General features: G+C 43.7%; 1 protein-coding gene and 1 long non-coding RNA gene across 4 annotated transcripts in view; one reads left to right on the top strand and one right to left on the bottom strand.

The window, feature by feature from the left end:
- Positions 1–19895, bottom strand: part of FAM219A (family with sequence similarity 219 member A) — a 94220-nt gene that overhangs the window by 15406 nt on the left and 58919 nt on the right. The window lies entirely within an intron of this gene.
- Positions 8812–10727, top strand: LOC132322284 (uncharacterized). Its single transcript, XR_009485075.1, has 2 exons — positions 8812–8988; positions 9229–10727. It is a non-coding gene; the product is annotated as an uncharacterized LOC132322284 (long non-coding RNA).

The raw sequence follows: 19895 nt of genomic DNA, 5'->3' as shown, positions 1-19895 counted from the left end.
TCCTGCTGACAGCAGAGGTAAATAAATGCTCATGGAACTTGGCAGAAAAAGGATTGGATTAATAACTCACTCTGGCTTGAGCAACTTGAAAGACTGATTCAGGATCGAAATCAAAACCTTAAATCAGAGTAATTTCTCAGTATGGAACTTGGAAATGCATTGGTTACCTCTGTCTCCAGAATAAAAGGCTGGTATTTTGCAGGCCACATGAATTTTGCTGTTCAAAGAGAGATAAAGCAAGACTATGAAGGCAACTACCTCCTACAACCTGATTTCCACTCATCTCCATCAGAAGCTCCAGTGCTGACCACAAATACACAGCACTGAGACAAGCTGCTAATGCTTTATGATGCTGATGAAATGGTTACCGGGGGCTGAACACACTGTGAGTGCAGGTGTGATGGCTGACAGGAAATCATCAACAGGGTTGAAACAGACAGGGGAGCCTAAACCACACCCAGGTTCCTTCTGGCTTTTCACTAATTTTGAAGTTTCCTTCAAGAAGCAGGATAGAGCAGAGAATGTTGGGAGGGCATTAAGCAGTTTGTGTGTGCCTTTGACATTACAAAACATGTTCAATTAGGAGTCTGAAGATCATATCTCATCATTAGCAGGATCACTGTGTTGGGTGATGCATTTAGTTTGTGTGCAAGTTTTTGGTAGTGGAGGGTTGCACAGGTGGGTTCTGTGAGAAGCTTCTAGACATTTCCCCATTAGAGCCAATGCTAGCAGGCTCCAAGACAGACCTGATGCTGGGCATGGCTGTGCTCATTAGCAATGGTGATAGAGACTCTGGGATAACAGTTAGGCAAGGGGGAAAAATCCTGCACAACTGCAGCCAGAGAGAGGAGTGAGAGTGTGTCAGAAACAGCCCTCTTAGAAACAGCCCTGCAGACACCCAGATCAGCACAGAAGCAGGAAGAGGAGCTGCTCTAGGTAACAGAACAGATTCCCCTGTGGCCCACAGTGAGGTACCCCTGCAGCCCATGGAGGGAGCTAAGATCCATCTGCAGTCCATGGAGGACCCACAAAAGAGCAGGTGGGTGCCTGAAAGAGGCTGTGACCCTATGGAAAGCCCATGTTGTTTCTGTGTTTTCACTCCTCTGTCCAGATGAGTAATAGAAAGCTTTGATTGGCTGCTGCTGTTCAGCCAGGGTCACCCCACCACAGACAATCTACTCATCTACATGCTTGAGTGAAGCAAAGCAGCAGTTTTCTCTTTCAGTGGATAACCTGGAGAACGCAGACAGCTGTGCTGTCAGTCTGACTCACGGGGGAATTTGGCTGCACTGGTTCCACTTCAGCTAATCCTGGATGTTGTGTCAGAAGAGCACATGGAGCATGTGAGTGCATGTGTGTGTATGTGAGGAGGGGGTCCAGGATCCTTTTGACACCCCTATACTGCTCTGAACTACATCGGGAACACCCTTATGTCTGGATCTGCCAACCACATCACATCTTGCTCCTCCTTTGTTGTTCACCTTGTCCCTTCATCTTTGAGAGACTCTGTACCTTAGGACATAAAAATCATTTAAGAGAAGATGCATCTGCTTAAAGAATGCATCTTTTTGACTCCATCTGTGTCATTGAGCATCTGCTCCAAGTGCTGCTTCAAAGTAAGCTGTGCTGGTGACAAGACAGCAGCCAAGCACACTACAGGGATAACACCCAAGTAAAAAGCAGCAAAGGAAATGCATGCTGCAGACACAATCAGCAGCACAATCAGCAGCAAGGCCCAGCCTTGTGCCCTGCCTGGCAGTAGTCTCCTATTATAGTTGCCTGCAAAATTAATAAGAAGCATGCCAAACACTCAGCAAACTGTCCCAGTATTCACTCACCTGCCTGATCCAGGATATGCCAGAGGGTGGATGGACAGATAACTGCATGCTGACAAGTGACACACATCCACACAGGGAGCCTCTTTAGAGTGCCAAGAGGGGGCTGAATTCTCCCCTCATCATGGGAATACCTACAGCCCTAATGAATGATTTCAAGCACTGCTTGAGATGAATTAGTGCAATCTAAAATGGTTACCTGTTCAACTGGAAGGGTGTTTAGGATGAGAGAAAATAGTAATGGAGCATGGGAAGCAGAATGGACCTAACATGAATGTGTCTAAACTAAAAATCAGACTTGAATCCTTAAAATTATTTCTCTGGTTTCAGCATTTAAACAAAATCATAACCAGTTTTAATAACACTTCCAAGGTTTTTTAATAAATTAAATGCTAAGCAGTTTGTTCGGAGTGTGTTGCTATGTAGGGGTGGCCTTGTTTTTGCCTACTCTCTTCCCCAAACCAGAAATGCCAAAAGTAGTCATATGCTTGAGTCTCCTGCAAAACTGCTCCTTTTGTGACATGAGGCAAAGCAGACAATGTAGGAATCTGGTGAACATCACACTGTACTGCACTGAAGAGATATTTGAAGAATCAGACACCCCAAATCCGCATTTTCCATTTGTCCCAAGATAGTGGGTGAGTCTGGCTATGATCAGACAGTGGTGGGTGGAGAGTGGTTTAGGATGCCATTGTCACACTGTCACTCTGCTTGACTACCTGCAGCCCCCTCAGCTGAGGCAGCCTGACTGGCACAAACACTATTTTATGGCAGATGAGGCTGATTTGCCTCCTTTGCACTGCAGGGTAGAACAAGCAGATGCTGACTGCTCCAGTCTCTGCTGAGAGCTGCTGGCTGGACCTCAGTAATGCAACTACTTGTGAACCTGCCTGACCAGGAAAAGATGGAGCTTCCTGCTATGGGGATAGTGCAGTGTGGACCCATGGGATTTGCTGAAGTGGCAAGACAAAGAGAAATTAATCCAGTGTGACAGAACTGTATTTTTTTGTTTTCAAGGTTGATGAGATGAGATTTTGGGATGTTTTTCTCTGTCTGTCCCCCACAGTCAGCTAAATTGTGTCTGAAGTTGAGGACTCTGATTCCCTGATTAATTCTAATTTCTCAAGTAAGCTGAAAATTTAAATTACACACTAAATGAAATTAATATGTCTGCTCAAATTCTGCTGAATGATGAACAGATTCATGAGCAAATGAAAGGAGAAAGAATGAATTGCTGTCTACAGCTTCTTCAAGTCCAAGTCTTGATTTCAGTTCACTTGCATCGCTTAGCTGGGGGACATTAGCATGAATCTGGGTAACACTGGAATCTTCTCTACCTTTCACCTCTGTCAGACAGTATTTGTCAGTGAGGACTGTGTCACTGCTTGGAAAGGATTTCAGGGTACATACATAAATTTGGGCTTTGCCTGCAGGCTGCATGAAAAGGAAGGTGTAAGAAAGCTGTGTGTTAGGACCATGCTGTTCCCAGTGCTCCCTGGAGTGTAAGTGTGACCATGTGGCTGGCATTAGTGCAGCTGACGGCTGTGCCTACCTGCACTGAAAATAAAGGCAAAAGAAAAGTGATTTTTACTAAACAGGTGTAGCAGAAACAAAAAGGACCTATCTGTGGCTAGTCCCCTGCTGTGAACACAGGGACTACAGTTTCAAGCTGACACAGGCCAGGCATCAGCACTGATTACTCAGGACAGGCCATCTGAACAAGGATTTTGTGTCGCTGGTTTCAGAAAAGACTGTTCAGATAGCAAGGGTCAGACAACCAACTACCAACCTGGGTGAGACACGGTATTCTTAGCTGAAGCATGTTATTTTTCTCACCCAGACAAACTTGGGGAAAACAGTGAACTATTTTCTAGTTTCTAACTTCAGCTGTGTGAACTGGTTAGAAAGAACCAGTGTATGAATCTGACTTCCAAGGTCCATCTTGGACCAGGTTTTAAAGATCAAACAGCAGCATTTCCATATGTTCTGTTGATCTGGCTGTTGCTCTGTGCCTTTGGCATGGCTGAGAACTAGCACAAACAACAGTGGGCTGGGAGTGGTTTTAAGCTCCCTTCAGCTCCCAAGAAGGCCTGATCAAGAATTGGAAAACGACATAAGGACTACAAAGTTAATGTTTGTATCTGCTGTTAGGCAGCCCTTAACTTCCTGCATGGGAGCTACTATCAGCAGCAGCCAGTGCACTGCATGCACAGCAGCGCAGGGCCCATTCTGAGCTAATGCTCAGCTAGAATGCTGCCTGTGCAAGTTACTGAGAGGTTTCTGAGGGCCTGGATGATATTATTTTGCGCCTCCCTTCAGAAAACATGCACCAAAACATCACAGTATTCCTTAGCAGAGGGGAGAACATGTAAAGGAGTGCTCCAGTCCCAGCAAAAGCTATCATCTGTTTAAACCATGCATCTCCAGGAGTGGCTTTATGTTCCCAGCAGCATGTCCTCATTCCCTAGTCATGCTATCCCAGCCCACATCTCATGTTTCTGACCCTCATGTGATTATGGGAGGGAAAGGCTTCTCTGCTTCTACCCACTATTTGGCTTAGCCCCAGAAGAGAGCAGGTCATTTCCTGCAATGAAAATCTCATGGCTGTAAACTTCAGTAAAAAAAAACCAAGACAAACCAACACTATTTTGAACACACAGAGCATTTTACCTCTTCACAGCTTAATACAATAGAGAATCATCTTTGTAAAATAGTAAATTGTGTTTTACTGCTGGTAGAAACTACATAACTGGTTTACCTTAAAGCCATGTAGAGGATCTGCGGCAGCAGGGGAGCACAGAACCGGGATTCCTGCTCCCAGTCCTCTGCTTGAGCTGCCTCTGCAGCCATTTTATGCAGACAGGTTATGAGTGCGTAGCAGCAGGCAGCAATTAATCTCTCTTCATCTTTCAACACCTTTCTGTACTGATTTCAAAGGCATCTATTGTCGCAACTCCTACCTCACAAGGGCATTTATTTTGTTCTCATTCAGCATGTGCTTTTTCACTTAATTTTAAAGGATTGAGATTTTTATTCCTAATGGCTGCAAAATATTGGATAGAAGGATTTCATTTATCACTGTCAAAACTGGAATATATGAACAGGACTGGCAATATTTAAATGTATTTTTTTTTCCATTTTCTGCATTTACCTTCAGAAAGGGACTTATATGGTATTTTCATTTACTTTTCAAAGAAATTTTACGTGCCAGCCAGAAGAACAAAGTTAGATATCTGGGGAAGCATTTGCATCCTGACAAGCACAGCTAAAAATTTTCTGTTTACAAACTGATCTCTAAAAGACCTAATCCATAAAACTGAGCTAGGCTCTCTTTTAAGGTATTTTGAAGGGACAAAGAGAATTAATTTACTTCAGCTGGGGAGAACTTCTACAAATGCCCCCTCTTTATTTTTACTCAACTGAACACAGGTTGAAGTCAAAGTCATTTGCCTGACCTTGCTAAATGGTATGACAGACAAAAACAAAGGGAAAAAAAACAAAAAAGGGAGACTTTTAAGAGCAATTTAGCTCTCTTCATTTAAATAATTCAATTCATTTAAAGCATCACTTATGCTAGAGGCACCATCTACAGATATACAGAGGTAATATTAGTGACTACATCACATTTATTATGAGTTCTGATGTTCTGTGAAGAAGCATTAAGGTTACTGGTGCATGTACTAAATGTGATGTGTATTCAGAACAGTAGTAGCACAAACTTGCTTAGCTGAATATTCACAGCATTTGGTTACACAGGATGTCATCATACAATCTGTATTTGTATAAAAAACCACTTTTAATGGAGCCTGACATCAGTAGGCTTGAACTGCATAGACACTCAGTCAAATGTCCACCCTTTCATGCCAAAGGTTGGTCTGTAGGACAGCACGTGTCATATTGTCTACATAAACCACAGATCTAAAATAATAATAAAATAATAAATAATAATTAAAATATTTTAATATGTTGTCATTGTGAAAGCTTTCACTGACTGGCAGATATCCCTGCGTGGAATGACTTATTGAATTCCATCAGTAGGCAAAACAAATAAAGCCCTAAGTGATAATGCCATGGGCAGCACACAAGCTTAGAAGGGACTCACAGCCTGCTGACTTCAGCATTGTGCTTGGAAAGGACTCTTGGCCTTTTCTTTTACCAGCACTGAACCACAGCTGACAGTACAAGCCATGTTTCTGGTTTTATTTAGCAGCAAAAATGTTGTATATTTGATCCATTCTGCTTTATCATCTGCTGCATTTGGTTTCCATGAATCTATGCATTTCAAATAAAATTCTGTATTTTCTGTCTAGTACGATGAAAGCAGATGGAGACAGATAACTGGGCTGGTTAACATGACTGTTTTCTTCCCTGGAAAAGGTAAAGAAAGAGAGTCAATAGTGAGCAGAGTATTGGCAGGGCATGTCACCCTCCAGTTACTCTGCTCCCCAGAAGGGGACTTTCAGGCATTGTTTCACTGGATGAATTGCCTGTTTACTATGAAACTCTACAGGAGAACAGGATATGCACAGCTCAGGGTGCCTCTTCCTGCTATTCAATTAGTCAGCTGCAGTCCTGGGTACTTGGCTCAGCTGGAGAGCTGTCCCACACAGCAACCTGCTTCCCTAACAGGATTACTGTCCTGATCCCTCCTCCGATGGGCTGCCACAATCTGGAAATTTGACACATGGCCTCAGAGCTCATTTAGTTATTTAATAAGTTTATGATTAACCGATCTGCTGGTTAAGCTTTCATTAATTAGGTTGGTGGGAATTCTGTTTCAGAGGGATAGTGGGCTCTGTTGTCTCAGAGCAGGGTTGGAGAGCCTTTGTGTTTTCAATGCCCTGACATTTCTCTTTACTGCTCCAGAAATACCTGCAAAAGCAGATGGAGACAGGAAACTAGGCTGGTTAACACAACTCTTTTCTTCCCTGGAAAAGGTAAAGAAAGAGAGTCAATAGGGAGCAGAGTATTGGCATGGCATGTCACCCTTCAGTTACTCTGCTCCCCAGAAGGGAACTTGGGTGGCACCTGGGGCAGCTGCCAGATCACTGGGGCATGGTGATCCTTGGGGACAGCCCAGTATTGTGGCCTGGTTATTACACCTGGGGCAGCTCAAAGGCTCCTGCTCCTCTCTTCTCTCTTCTGAAGTCTTGCCAGACAGAGGAGGCAGGCAGGGTTTATCTAGGGTAGCTGGAGACCTTACAAGTACAGTTTCAAGGGGCCTGGCCTGATATTTTAGTATTTTGATTGGGGTGGGTGGCTCACCTCAGAGAGGAGTGGGAAGCCCTTTCCTCTTACTCTTTCTTTAAGAAAGAGTTTAGAGAAAGCTCATGGCTTCATCTCTGGCTTTGCTCTGTGGTCCATGTGGCTCAGAGGGCAGGGTGCTGCCACCTTCCTCCTCCAGGCTGGCCACTCCTTTGGTTGAGAAATCAGGACTGGGCTCAGGGATTATCCCAAACTGTCATAAATTGTTACATCTTTTCCCACCTGCAAGGGACCCTCTATCTCCTTTCTTAAGCAGAGGTGGTATCTGTTGGTGTTAGACAGCAGAGGATGGCAAAGGAGATGGCAATCAACTATTTCATCTTCCTTAATGCATCATTCATCTTCCTCCTGCATCTGTTCCCTGAGTGCCTGAAGTCATATTGACTCAGCCCAATGACAGAACCTCGTGTTGCAGGTGCAGGGCTGAGGGTTTGGCAGCTGCCTTCTCCTTACACCTCTCAAAAGGACTGGTGACAAAACATAGCCATGCTTCTAAAGGGGCAGAGGGAAACCGGACTGGCCAGAGAAAACTCATGTCCCTGCTGAAATCCCTGAGAAAGAGTCTTGAAAGACAAGATGAAAGACAAAATTCTGGCTGTAGCAGCTTTAAGAGCTGCAGGAGAGGAAGCAGGGCTGGGGGATGACAGATGTCACCCCTACTACACAGCCCTGCAGCTGGAAATCAGACATGTGCACTGCTGAGCTGAAGCCTCAGTCAAAGTGGCTTGGAGAGCTCAAAGGGGCTCAGGGAAAGCCTGACTCATGCTGAAGAAAGCAGTAATGTGCTGGGAAAGATGATGACAACTTTTAACACAGATCTCCAACATGACAAGTTTATGTCATGGTTTAGTATTTTAATGCTGATGTATTTCATGATTTTGTTACCCTTTTCTTGTGGGGCAGTAGTGCTCAGAAAAGGTTTGTTACCACAAGCTTCCAGCTGCTGGCGTGTCCCTTCAGGGCTGAGGTTATGGCACTGCCACCCCAGCTCTGCTCACCACAGGCAGCCTCAAAGCAGAAAGGATGGGTGCTAAAGCACTGCTGGCTTGAGCAAGGTTTAGCACTGCATTTGGGGGCCTGGAAATGGGAATTAAGGCAAAGGGGAGGCAGGTGTTAGCAAGACTGAACGCGAGCCCCCTTCTGTCATGCCACACATTACTGATCTTGCACAGACTCATGCCTTTTGATTGGCAAATGGGCCCACCTCCTCCAAACAGCTGGCAGGGGAGGTTCCTGATTCTGCCTCCCAGCTGCCTGCTCTCAACACCGTAGCACTAAATGAGACTGCTGGCAATGCTGCAGCTGCCACATCCCTGCTATCTGACCCTCCCTCCTAAATGAACCACTGAGGCATAAATTCTGGCAGACCAACATTTTTACCTCCCTCCTGAATGGCCAGCTGTATGTACTGAAGGAAGGAAAAAAATCCCAGCTTGGATTTGCTTATCAAAAGACCATTAGCTAAGGATTTTCTAAAGCATTTCTAAAAGAATAGGAAGGAGACATGCAAAAGTAATACAAGAATTATCGTAATTTTTGTGTCCTTTGCATGCCTGGGTCAGGTATATGTTGGGCCACAGTGAGCACATGTTCAGCTTCACTTGGCACATTTGAGAGCTAAAATTGCCAACTGCATACAAACATAAGGTTTATTGTTGCACAGCTATCTGTTTGGCTGCCTGACTGGAGCTGTGGTAAGATGAAAGGAACAACAGATTTGTAAGAGTAGAAGAAAAGAGTAGAGAAACAGCCTGAGGGTCTCAGCAAGCAAGGCTTTATTGCAGTAGAGCTAAGGGACTAAGGAGTGTGCATAGAAGACACAGTTGCTTGCCTGAGGAAATTAAGACAAAAGAGATACTGTGCGTAAGGACTACAGGCAGCAAGAATGGTGGGTGTTTCAGTGATGCACAGTTCCTTTTAATCAAAATTTCAGTTTGAATTATCTTTCAATAATTAAGATATACAACAGGCTTTAAACTTTTGTATATACAGAGACATAAGCATAGTGAAAGTGGATTTAATTTAATGATGAAAAAGGGGAGTGAAGAGGGTCATGATACAAAAAGGACTTTTTAAGGGTCAGGGCCTTATTAGGAGCTTTCTAAGAAATGACTTGCCTTCTCTTCAGTCAGATTGTGCTACTGGGTGGACAGACAGAGGCGAAGAGGAGATGACAGTGGGAGGCTCCTGGAGCAGGCAGAATGTGCAACGAGCAAAATCCTGCAGACTCCAATGTAAAGGAAAAGACATGACAGCAGAGAGGTATAATCTCAAGGCATGCTGAGATTTTAGAGAGTCTTTGCAAGGATACAAGCTTGCTCTGTATTTCTTTTTGCTATGCATTTTCATGAAATAATCTAATTTTCCATTCATAATCTGATTTGAATCAAGAACACAGGTTTCCATTGCCAATCAACTGCATGCAGGTTAACACCATCAACTGTTGTCTTTTTTTGCCTCATTATTTCTCTCCACACAAGCATGAGGAACTTTTAGGTCATACTGTATCTCAAATTACCCTGGGGACAGAAAACAAAGGTGTCAGATTTATCTCTCCTTAAGACAACTCCACTTGTGAAGCGACATCAGAAACTCACTCTGAATTGGGATGTCTGCAGGAGAGGTTGGGAATGAGACACTGGGTCCCCTGAGGGAAGAAGTTCAAGTGCCAGGAGGATGGAGGAGCTGTGCTGTCTACACACAGACACATGCATGTTCAGTGACTCAAGTTTGAATCTCCTTCTCTCACGCTGTGCTGGAAGGAGCCTGGTTTTTGCCAAGACCCAGAGAGAAACAGCGTTAACACTCAGCTTTCCGGACAGCCTCACCACCCCACTGATGCTGGCACAGTCAGTGCTGAAAAAGGAAAAGCTGTGAGCAGAGGGAAAGCAGGGCATAAAATATTCTCTGCTTTCTTTGAGGCTTCTAACAGCTGCATTTGTGAGGTGAATGGAAGGGTAATACCAGGCTTCAGAGAATAAAAAACCTTAACTCCTCTTCAGCAGAGGTATGGAGGAAGCCCAGGGACCGACAGCCTTGTAGTTTCCAGGAATGGCACTTAAGCCAAAATCTGAGGGCACTGGGATCTGAAGAACTGTCTTTAACAGAGCTTCTTCTCCTTGGGCAGCATGAGCACTGGGAGAAGGAGAGTAAGGATCATCATTTTCTGATCACTCAATAAACAATCCAGCAAAGCCATCTGACTGAGGAGACATGTCCTGGCTTGGAACTCATAGACATAAAAATGAGAACAATCAGAAAAAGAACTCAAAGTAGCAATTTTCTATCTCCTGCATCTGTTCCCTGAGTGCCTGAAGTCATATTGACTCAGCCCAATGACAGAAACAAGGTTTCTTCCTGCCAGGTCTCCAGGGTCCACTAAAATATAAAGGAAAGCAAGCTGCATCTCCTCCCCTGACCACACTATGACAAAGCTGTCAGAACAGCTCTGACAGAATCATGCCTGCAGCAATGTCTGGTGAAAAAGCCACAGAGAGCCACTGCTCTTTTACATCACTCTGGAGAGAAGTGCACTGGAAACCGGAGATAGAAAGTATTTTCTTCTGTAAATTTCATCTATTTCATGCTTAAAAGCAGTGAACTGGAATAAACAAGAACTTCAACAAAGTGTCCCTGCTTTGTCTGTTCTGGAGAGGGTGCTTTGTAGTGGCAAATCCCAGTAACATGGAGAGATGAATTTAGGGGTTAAATCTAACACACTTTGCTCACTGGAAAGGCCTCAGTGGTAAGAAAAGTGACTGTGGTTTTTGTACTTCACTTGCACTGTTAAAAGCACTCTGCTTACTTTGGCTGACCTTGAGAAAAGTAGTACTTAGGATTTACTGCTGGCTTCATAACCTGATCATACGGAACAGACCTCATGAAGGTCAACCAACACCTAACAACAGTGCAAGGAGCTGGGGATGTGAAGGAAAAGTGAAAAAAAAGAGCACAAGTCAATGTTTGGATAGATAGTGCCCAAGGGGCACTTTCCAGAAATCTCTGGGGACCACTTGAAAACAATTGGGTGACTTCAACACTGTTGGAATGGCAGAGGGATCTGTATGTAGCAGACCCCGGAGGCTTTGAAGGACTGTCCTGAATAATATTTTTTTTTTAGTAATACCCATTTACAAATCATCTACTTCTGAGTTTTAATTTTTAGGACCTCAAATATTACCTGTTTAATTTTTCACAATTCTGTGATCCTGCCTCTGAATTATAGAGCTGGTCTTTGAGGTCTGACAAGTTGCTCTTTTGTTGCATCCTGCCTTTGAAAAGTTTTAGTGTTGTTCTGTAACCTTGTTAGATGTTTTGTTTGAACAATCAGCTTTGTTCTGAACTCTTGGACCATGAGGGAGTATTTATTTTTTCTGGACATCGGTTTGCTGCAGACCAACATTCACTTTTTCCCAAGGCACCTCTACACATTTGACAGTCTTGAACACCTGCCCACTGCCTCCACTCTCCTAAAATCTTAAGAAGATCAAACAGTGCTTTTCACATTAAAATAGTCAACCTTGCCCTCCAGGATGGATTTTAATCTTCTTTGATTCAAATCCATTCCCTCATTCTACAGGGAAAAAAGCATGGAATTCATAAAGGAAGAAATGTGGGATGGGATGACTCGTTTGCTTTTGTTTTCTTCTGTGTCTTACATTATTTGTGGCATGCAGCAGGTAGGGATCTGTGTGTGACAACCAGCCTTTGGGTCATGATCTCTTTCTGCAAATCCCCTTAAAAATCCAAATCACAGATGAAAAGAATCCCTTTGCCAATCTAAGATAAAAGTGTCTTTCCCAAAGGCTAGTTGAGACGTGACCAACACCAAGAAGAGCTTAAATTGGTCTAAGAAATGGAGATGTTGCACAGTCACCTTGGTAGCTGCTTGATTGTCACCTCACACAAACACATGCAAAAACACTCTAATTTGGTTCTGTTTTGTACACTCTGTTAGGGCCCTGTGCTACTGCCCCAATGTTTTGCTAGGACACAGTAGGTAGAAGAAATCAGCTGCTTGCTCATATTACAAAATCATTCAGCATTGAGGAATGCAAATTAGGAAACATATCTGTAAAAGAACCAATCTCCTTATCGCTGCGCTGGAATGATTAAGAGATACAAGCAAAAGAGAAAATTAGATTTAACATGTTTTTAAAATCAATCAAGAAGGTTTGGTGAATTAAAGAGAAAAAAGAAAAAGCAGTAATCAAAACTTAAAAAGAACATTTATAATGAAGTGAAAATCAAGCAGCAGTTGGGTTTTTCTTGTTTACCAGGGGACATACCAGAGGACTGCTTTATACCAGTTCATGCAAGTCACCTAAGTCTACCTCTGTAAATCCAGCTGTGGTTATGCTGGGAATCCAAAAATCTAACTAGACAGAATGGTTTTTTTTTTGGTTTTTTTTCTTTTGGTTTTCTTTTGGTTTTTTTTTTTTTTTTTTTTTTTTTTTTTGTAATGAGCAGAAACTATATGACATCTTAAAAAAACAACCTGGAGTCCTAACCAGAAGCAGGATCACCAGTTTCTAGTCCTGCACAAAGCAGCATCAGCTATGGGATCAGACTGGGCTGCTCAGAGCTTTATTCAGTCAGATTTTCAATGCCTTCAGAGTTAAAGATGGCACAATCTCCCCAGGAAACATTCTGCATGCTTGACTGTCCTCATGGTGAAAAAGGATTTCTGTAAGGTGAGAAAAGTAACAGGCTGGGAATGAAGTACCCACTGATGCTCCAGACAATTTACTGCCAGCTCAGGCATGATGCTATCATTCCTCAATAGCACAGAGGAAGTTTCATGTGAAGCTTCTCCTCAGAACTCTAAAGTCCTAGTCATGTCCCATCTGATGATCATAACCAGGTAAATGGAGACAACTGGCATGGTGTTTTGCTCCCTTTAGCCCTGCCCTTTTCCTGCTCTCTATCTGTCCTGCTTTGAAGCAGAGATTACAGCCTAGTTCCAGGTCAGGTGAATGTGCTGTGGAGGGTGCAATTCACTTTGTCAACAAGACCCAGAGCAGCCACAGCCTTCTCTAATGATGACTCTGATTTTCAGGGAGATGGGAACTGCCCAGTACCCAAGAATGTTTCACTGCAGATAGAAAAAAGGCACATTGCCAACAAAGGAGCTAAGATCATCTCCTTTTGTTGATCATCCTGTTCCAATGAAGGACAGGAAACCCAAAGGACCCAAAGTCAAATTCAAGGGCTGTGGCGTATTGTAGCTTTTCTGCACACAAGCAGATGTGAGTCAGGTATGTGAGCTTGGAGGAACTAAAAACATGACATCTGCCTGCACAGAAATAATTGTGCCAAAGTTTTGCTTTCACATTTTGCTTCAACCCCTGCCCCACAGATCAGAGGCTGCAAAAAGCCACACTTCAACCTGAGAGCTGAAGCATTCAGGCAGAAAAAGAAACTGAACTAGAGTCTTTAATGTTCTGGCTGAAAGTCAGTAGCTAAAAAAGGCACAGCTGCTTTGTGATTTGAGTCTCCCAGACTTTTTACGGTCAAAACTACATTGTGAATTAGACATGAATTTGTGAAGAACTCTGGAGCCATCAGTTATATGTTCTTTTAGTCAATTTAAAAAAAAAATAAATAGTACTATGATTTACTAGGGAGTCTAAGCCCAGGATACTTTCCTTTTAAAAAATGTAAGCAAACCAGAAAATCCAAATTTTAAAGGCAGCCTCCATCATGGACTCAAACTACTCATGCTTGACAGCATCACTTTAAATATTTAGTATGCTTGCCTGTTCAAGACACACTTTTAGCAGTGTCATTTATTACGCCAAACACGGTTTCTCAGATGAACTTTGAAAGTACAATTGTTTCACTTGTACTCTTCATCTGTTCTCTCAATTTTCTAGCTTGAGAACCAGTATTTAAAGTAATTAATAGAAAATCTTTCCCTTTTTTTTTGAAAAACAGCTCTTACTTTCAGGCTGGGTAGTGATGGGGAACAGAGAGGGGCTGTTTTCTGGCACCTGTGAGACTTGGGAGCTGAGTTGCAGCCAGCAGCCCACAGCTCTGAAACACCTGGTGTGATTAAACCTTCTTCTCACAGCCAGCTCACAGTTTACTCATGGCAAAAAGCAATTTAAAACTCATGAGCTTCAGACTAGTGAGCTAGACAGAACTGTACCATTCCTCCAGAACACATTAACACCTGCTGACTTGATTGTACTGATTTCACAGCTGTGATCAAAAAAGAGGGTATGTGGGTTCTGTGGAAAAAGTGGGGATTGCCTTCCATTTAGAGCAGAATGCAGAAAAAAAATCAAAGTTATAGCAAAAAATGAGATGGTTTTGGGTTTACAGTAAAGTTATTTTAAAGCCATGTAGAGGATTTATTTTATTGTGCTATAAACAGTGTTACTTTATGAGACAAAGGGTTGGAACATTCATAAAGACTTGGGCTGAATCAATTCAAGCTCCTCTCATGGTAAGCAGCAAAAGGGATAAAGAAGGCAGAGAGCTAAGGAAAGTAAAATTTGGGAAGGGTTCAAAGGTGAAAGGGACATGAAGAGGAAGGAAGGCAGGAGTCACTGAGAAAAATGGCTCAGCTCTGCAGTCTCTAAAAGTGAGATGTATGATTTCACTGATGCAGAAAGTGGGAGGAAGCCTGGGAGAGGAACAGTTTGCAAAGCAGTGTGGAGATAACAGGAGTCTACTACTAGTAGGAGGCAGACACAAACAAATCACAATTATTAAACAGGTTGGAGATGATTATTTGAGAAAGACTTGGATCGATCTGCCAAGAATGTATGTGTAACCCCACCTTTCCACTTGTAACTGGACCTGTAACTGGACTCCCATGTCTATGGGGCATGTTTTCCTAAAAGTCAGTTTAGAAAGAGGGTTTGGACAATGCTCAAACATTTTAAAATTTGATCAACAATTCCTCTTTTCCTTCTGGAAGATGTTTCAAAAAGGATACCACAACTATTTTGCACAGTACCAGGCTGCAAAGTCTTATTTCCATGAGTGATGCAGAAAACCATACCTTCAGCACAAGCTACTCAGCCATGATGAGGGCACCACTTAAAGCTTTTTGAATGATAGTTGTGTTTAACAACTAGAGAAATGGGATCAGACTGTCCAATTACTGCTGTGACTTTTTTCTTGAATTAAATTTGATAAATATGTGACATCTGTAAAAATAGATTTATTTTCCTTCAGTGTGCCCTGCTTTATAGAGCATGACTGCCAAGCAGAACAAGGAAAGAGCTGTGCCAAAAGACTGAGGTTTGAAAGAAACAGACAGGTGTCAAATGACTTTCTACACATGGCAGAGCAGGAAGGCTGTGGTCTTTCCTGGAGAGGTCACTGCCCTGTTCCTGTCGGGAGTTAAGTGATTGTCCAGGAACAGGTAAAACTCCCTGTCATGGTTTGAGAAGAAATGAGTTTTTTTGGGATGGTGTGGTCAGACCAATGGGTGTTCAGATTTTAATACTGGCACCTGTTTTGTCCACTGAGGGCATGGATACGCCTCTGAGAACAGAGGGGGTTAAAAGCTATGAACTCTCAAAGGAAATTCTCTTTGGGTTCCGGTCCTGGAAGAGAACAGATCTCCCCCCTGCCCAGCTCTGAGCTGGGCGGGGAGGGGTGGTGGGGGGGGAAGGGGAGGCCATGCGGCCAGAGGTAAGCCAGGCCTGGGACAGAAGTGATATTCGAAGGGTGGAGGAGCACTGCGAGGCTTCGGGCAGCCATCCCCCATCCTCCACCATTTCCCCACCGGAGGGAGAGAGAGGGAGAGAACCTGTGCCTGTGATAGCGTGGCCGGCGTGAAGGAGAAGTGGGGGGTGCCAGCAGGGCAGCCAGTCGTGGGAGTTCTAGACAGGCAGAGCCTGGGACTTTCAACCCTTCTTGTGGATGATGGAAACCTGCCAAATGCTGATCTTCCTGGAGTTAGTGAAAGGCGTTGAGAGAGGCTCAGAAGAATCCTAGGCGGGAGGAGATAATGGAGTGGCCTTTGGCTGGACTTTTCTTGTATAGCCATGGCAGAACCACTTGTGTTCCTGTGACAGAGAGACTGCATCTAGGGGGAGGCAATGGCTCTGAGCCAGGAGAGCGTGGTGATGTGAAGGTGTGTGAACAGAGACAATGGGTGAGGAGGGGGGTGGTGGTGCCCTAAGTCTTCAGAGAAGAAGAAGAAGAAGAAAATGATCTCTGTTCAAGAGACCCCTCAGCCCCAGGGGGTGAAATCTGGGGGGGGACAGGTGTCCCAAAAAGAGAGAGACTATGCTCTTCTTAGAACTAGACAAAGCATCCTTAAAAGAAAAAACCCTAGAAGCAGCTCTGGCCCATGTGGTGAGAGCACTAGACATAGAAAGAAGAAGTCACGATGGCAAATGTTCTCCAGGCAGTGCCACACGTGACATGGAAACACGAGAAGTTTCAACTGTTTCCTAGGGAAGTCTGTAGTGTAAGAAAGACTCCTCTCTTCTCAAAGAATCGAGAATTAATTATCTAAAGGGTAGTGATAAACTGAGAGTGGGTGATTTAAGGAGTCGTAACTGAATTAGAAATTTGGTGGGGGGACGAGGAGGAAATTTAGAAGGTTTTCATCCTGTGTTCTGCGTGTTTCTCTTGTAGTTTTAAGTTAATAAAGTTTTTTTTTTTTCTTTCATTCTTAAGTTAGAGCCTGCTCTGCTCTGTCTCTGATCACATCTCACAGTAGATACCAAAGAAGAAGTATTCTCATGGGGGCACTGGCATTGCGCCAAGCTCAAACTAAGGACAGTCTTAGTCCCAGTCAGGACTCTGAAGGTTCAGAGGCCTTTTTGCACAATTAGTCCTGCTATCCTCACTACAGCTTAATTCTCACTCCTAAAGCTTCTCCACAACGCAGTGGTGTTGGCTGGTGTAAGAGGCTGTGATGCTGACAACAGCTGAAGCTGTTGAGTTGGTTCTACTAGTGTAACCTAGAAAACATGTGCCCAGCACAGGCCCCTACTGCTCCATGTCTTCAACCAGCTCTCCTTCCACGAACAAATACAGAGTGGTTTCTTCTGTGATGCCTCCTGCCTTTGGGAATTGCTCCTCCCTAGACCTCTGAACCAAAACTGATGCACATGATGAAATGCGGTTGTTTCTGACTGGCTGAAAACTGTCCTTTGTTGCTGCTGCAACAAACATTTATTGTGGCACACCTCCCTGCCTGCCACATTAGAGCTGGGCCTTGCAGGTGGTGCTTTGGCTGCACCACTGGCTGTGTCTGGAAAAACAGGGCTCTGCTGTGCATGGCTGGATGTAACACTGTCTGTTCTGTCTGGAAGAAAGCCTGGGGTCACAGAAGAAGGGTTCCTTGGGTGTACCTCTGCTCATGCTCAGGTGAGTCTGCATCCAGGACCACCATGGTACCCTCACCTAACAAGGCTCTACAACTGACAGGACACATGATACGGATGACATCCTTGTCTATTCTGCTCTCCTGCTGTGGCATAACAAGGCTTCTACGTTTTTATGAATCCTGAGTCTCCAAAGAATCCTTTAATATCTCAGAGAAGCAACATGAAGTTTTCAGGTTGCTGTGAACATATCCTCTGTCCATAAGGACAGCAGCTAAAACCCAAGAATTGCAGCAAACTTACTATACCAGGACATGCTGCTTCCCTTTGAGAAGTGTATGTTATCTCTACTTCATAGAGCTTGATCTGCTGATGGAGCATTTTAGTCCCCACATTCAATAAGCAGACAGTAACCTTTCCCTGTTAAGAGCTGAGAGTGCAGCACAGAGAAGAAAAAATGGGAGCCCACATCACTTGAAAATCAGAACAAATTCAATTACCATCAAGCACAGTTTAAGGCTCATCATTTATAAATCAAACACATTAAATAAATGCATCAGCCAACACTGTCTGTAGATGCTGTGGTCTGTTCTGGAGCCAATTTACATTAATTATACTGGGCTATACTTGCTTCCCTCAACTGCTAGGCAGGAACTCATCTACCTTTGGAGACATCAGAAGGAACTACAGAAATAGTAACACCTGTAATTCAGAACTGGGGAAAAGTTACACTGTGGTGGAACAGGTGGAACCTACATTTAAGGACACAGGACTTTGAGGAGCCAGTATATAGTACTACTGCCCTTTTCTGAGTTGACTTTTTTTGAAGATACCAACATCTGAGCAGGCAGCCTTACCATCTCAACTGCTGTTAATCTTTTTAATGGCAGGAACAAGCTGTAAATCACCTCTCGGGACCTCTTCCTTTTAAACCAGTTCTCTACATGCTTCACAGGAAACAGTGATGAGAGTAACACGTACTTGTGTAATGAGACCTCTGAACAGACCACTGTGTGGTACCACCTGCTGGGGTTAGGCTTTGCTAGACCAGGTACTTTTTACTGTCATCACTACTTTTTTTACTGATTCTTTTTCGCATTTCTATCAGAGAATCTCAATAATTTGCTCAGTTTGGTTTTCTTCACAACCTTCTGAGCTGCTTCTCATATTTGAGGTGAGTTGACTGTGGTGGGTCAGACATAGAAGAAAACCTGTAATTTGCTGTTCTGGGTTTCTCCTTCAGGCATAAAACCCCCATTCAGACTCTGGATGTTTTGGCCCATTCTCAATACAAAATAAAATAATATCTTTAGGATTAGCTCTCCTTTCTATAGTATCAGACTGCAGGAAGGATAAAAAATATGGATTGGCTAAAGAACACCCAGGTAACACCCCAAAATTATCCACTTACATTACAGCTTCCTTCTTCACAACTTTCTACCTGAAGGAGTATTAGCTAAGCGTGGTGTGTGCAACACAAGATGTGAGTGGGTGTGAGGAATGTGTCATGGGAGAGGTGCACCTACTGTGGAGGGCTGGGCAAGGCCAGCCAAGCCCTGGTGCAGTGGCATAACAAATCAAACAAAATTACAGTGATACAAAAAGCCAGGTCATTTGGTGACATTCATGCCACATCATTCCCATATTCATGTGCTCATGCTCTGCTTCTGGGATTTGCTGTCTGGAACCTCCCTTCCCTCTGTCTCACTCCCTCACACATTCCCTCCTGCCTGGATCTCTCTGCCGAAATAAAGTGATTGCTTTGTTCCAGTTTGTCTGAATGGCTTTACTCCTTACCCAAGCCTGTCTCAGGCACCTCTTTCTTTCTGCCCCTCTACTTCTCTTCTAACTAATCTGCAATAATATGCCTGTCAGAACTGGTTTTCTGCCCTCATCTTTGCAGCTCTGTCTGCAGACAGCCCTACTAGCCTTAATGTGATGCAGCTGTTCACTCTCTCATCCTTTCCAAAAAGAGCCTAGAAATCTCCTACAGGAAGGATGCTACCATAAATCTGTATATACCATTTCTCTTATAAATGGAAAGAGTAATAAGAGATGAAAAAATGTTTAAATAAATTCCTCCCAAGCTCCATGAGACTTCCGAGTGGTGGGCTGCACTTCTGTCTTCATGAAGAAAATCAATAGCAGTGCTGTATTGCTCCTGCTCTCTGGCTTTCACCCCACCCCTCCCCCTTGCACGGTGCACAGGCTGTGTTCAAGGAAATGGGTGCTCCCAGGGGAGCAAAATGGCTTTTTGCACTTAAGGTAATGATGTCACTTGAGGTCGCCATGCAAACAGTTATGGATATGAAAATCTGCAGTTCTGTCAACAGAGCTGGAACCTGGGGACCTTGCTTAAGAGTTAGAGCCTTTTTATAAAATGTTTCCCTAATTTACCTACAGAGCATCTTCCCAGAAACAACAGCTGCTCTACCTAATTAGCATTAATCACCTTGTTACAGAAGAGCAACTGGGAATAGTACAGTACTTGAAATAC

The sequence above is a fragment of the Haemorhous mexicanus genome, chromosome Z (assembly GCF_027477595.1).
Source record: "Haemorhous mexicanus isolate bHaeMex1 chromosome Z, bHaeMex1.pri, whole genome shotgun sequence".
NCBI lineage: Eukaryota > Metazoa > Chordata > Aves > Passeriformes > Fringillidae > Haemorhous > Haemorhous mexicanus.
This window is presented reverse-complemented; position numbering and strand designations above follow the sequence as displayed.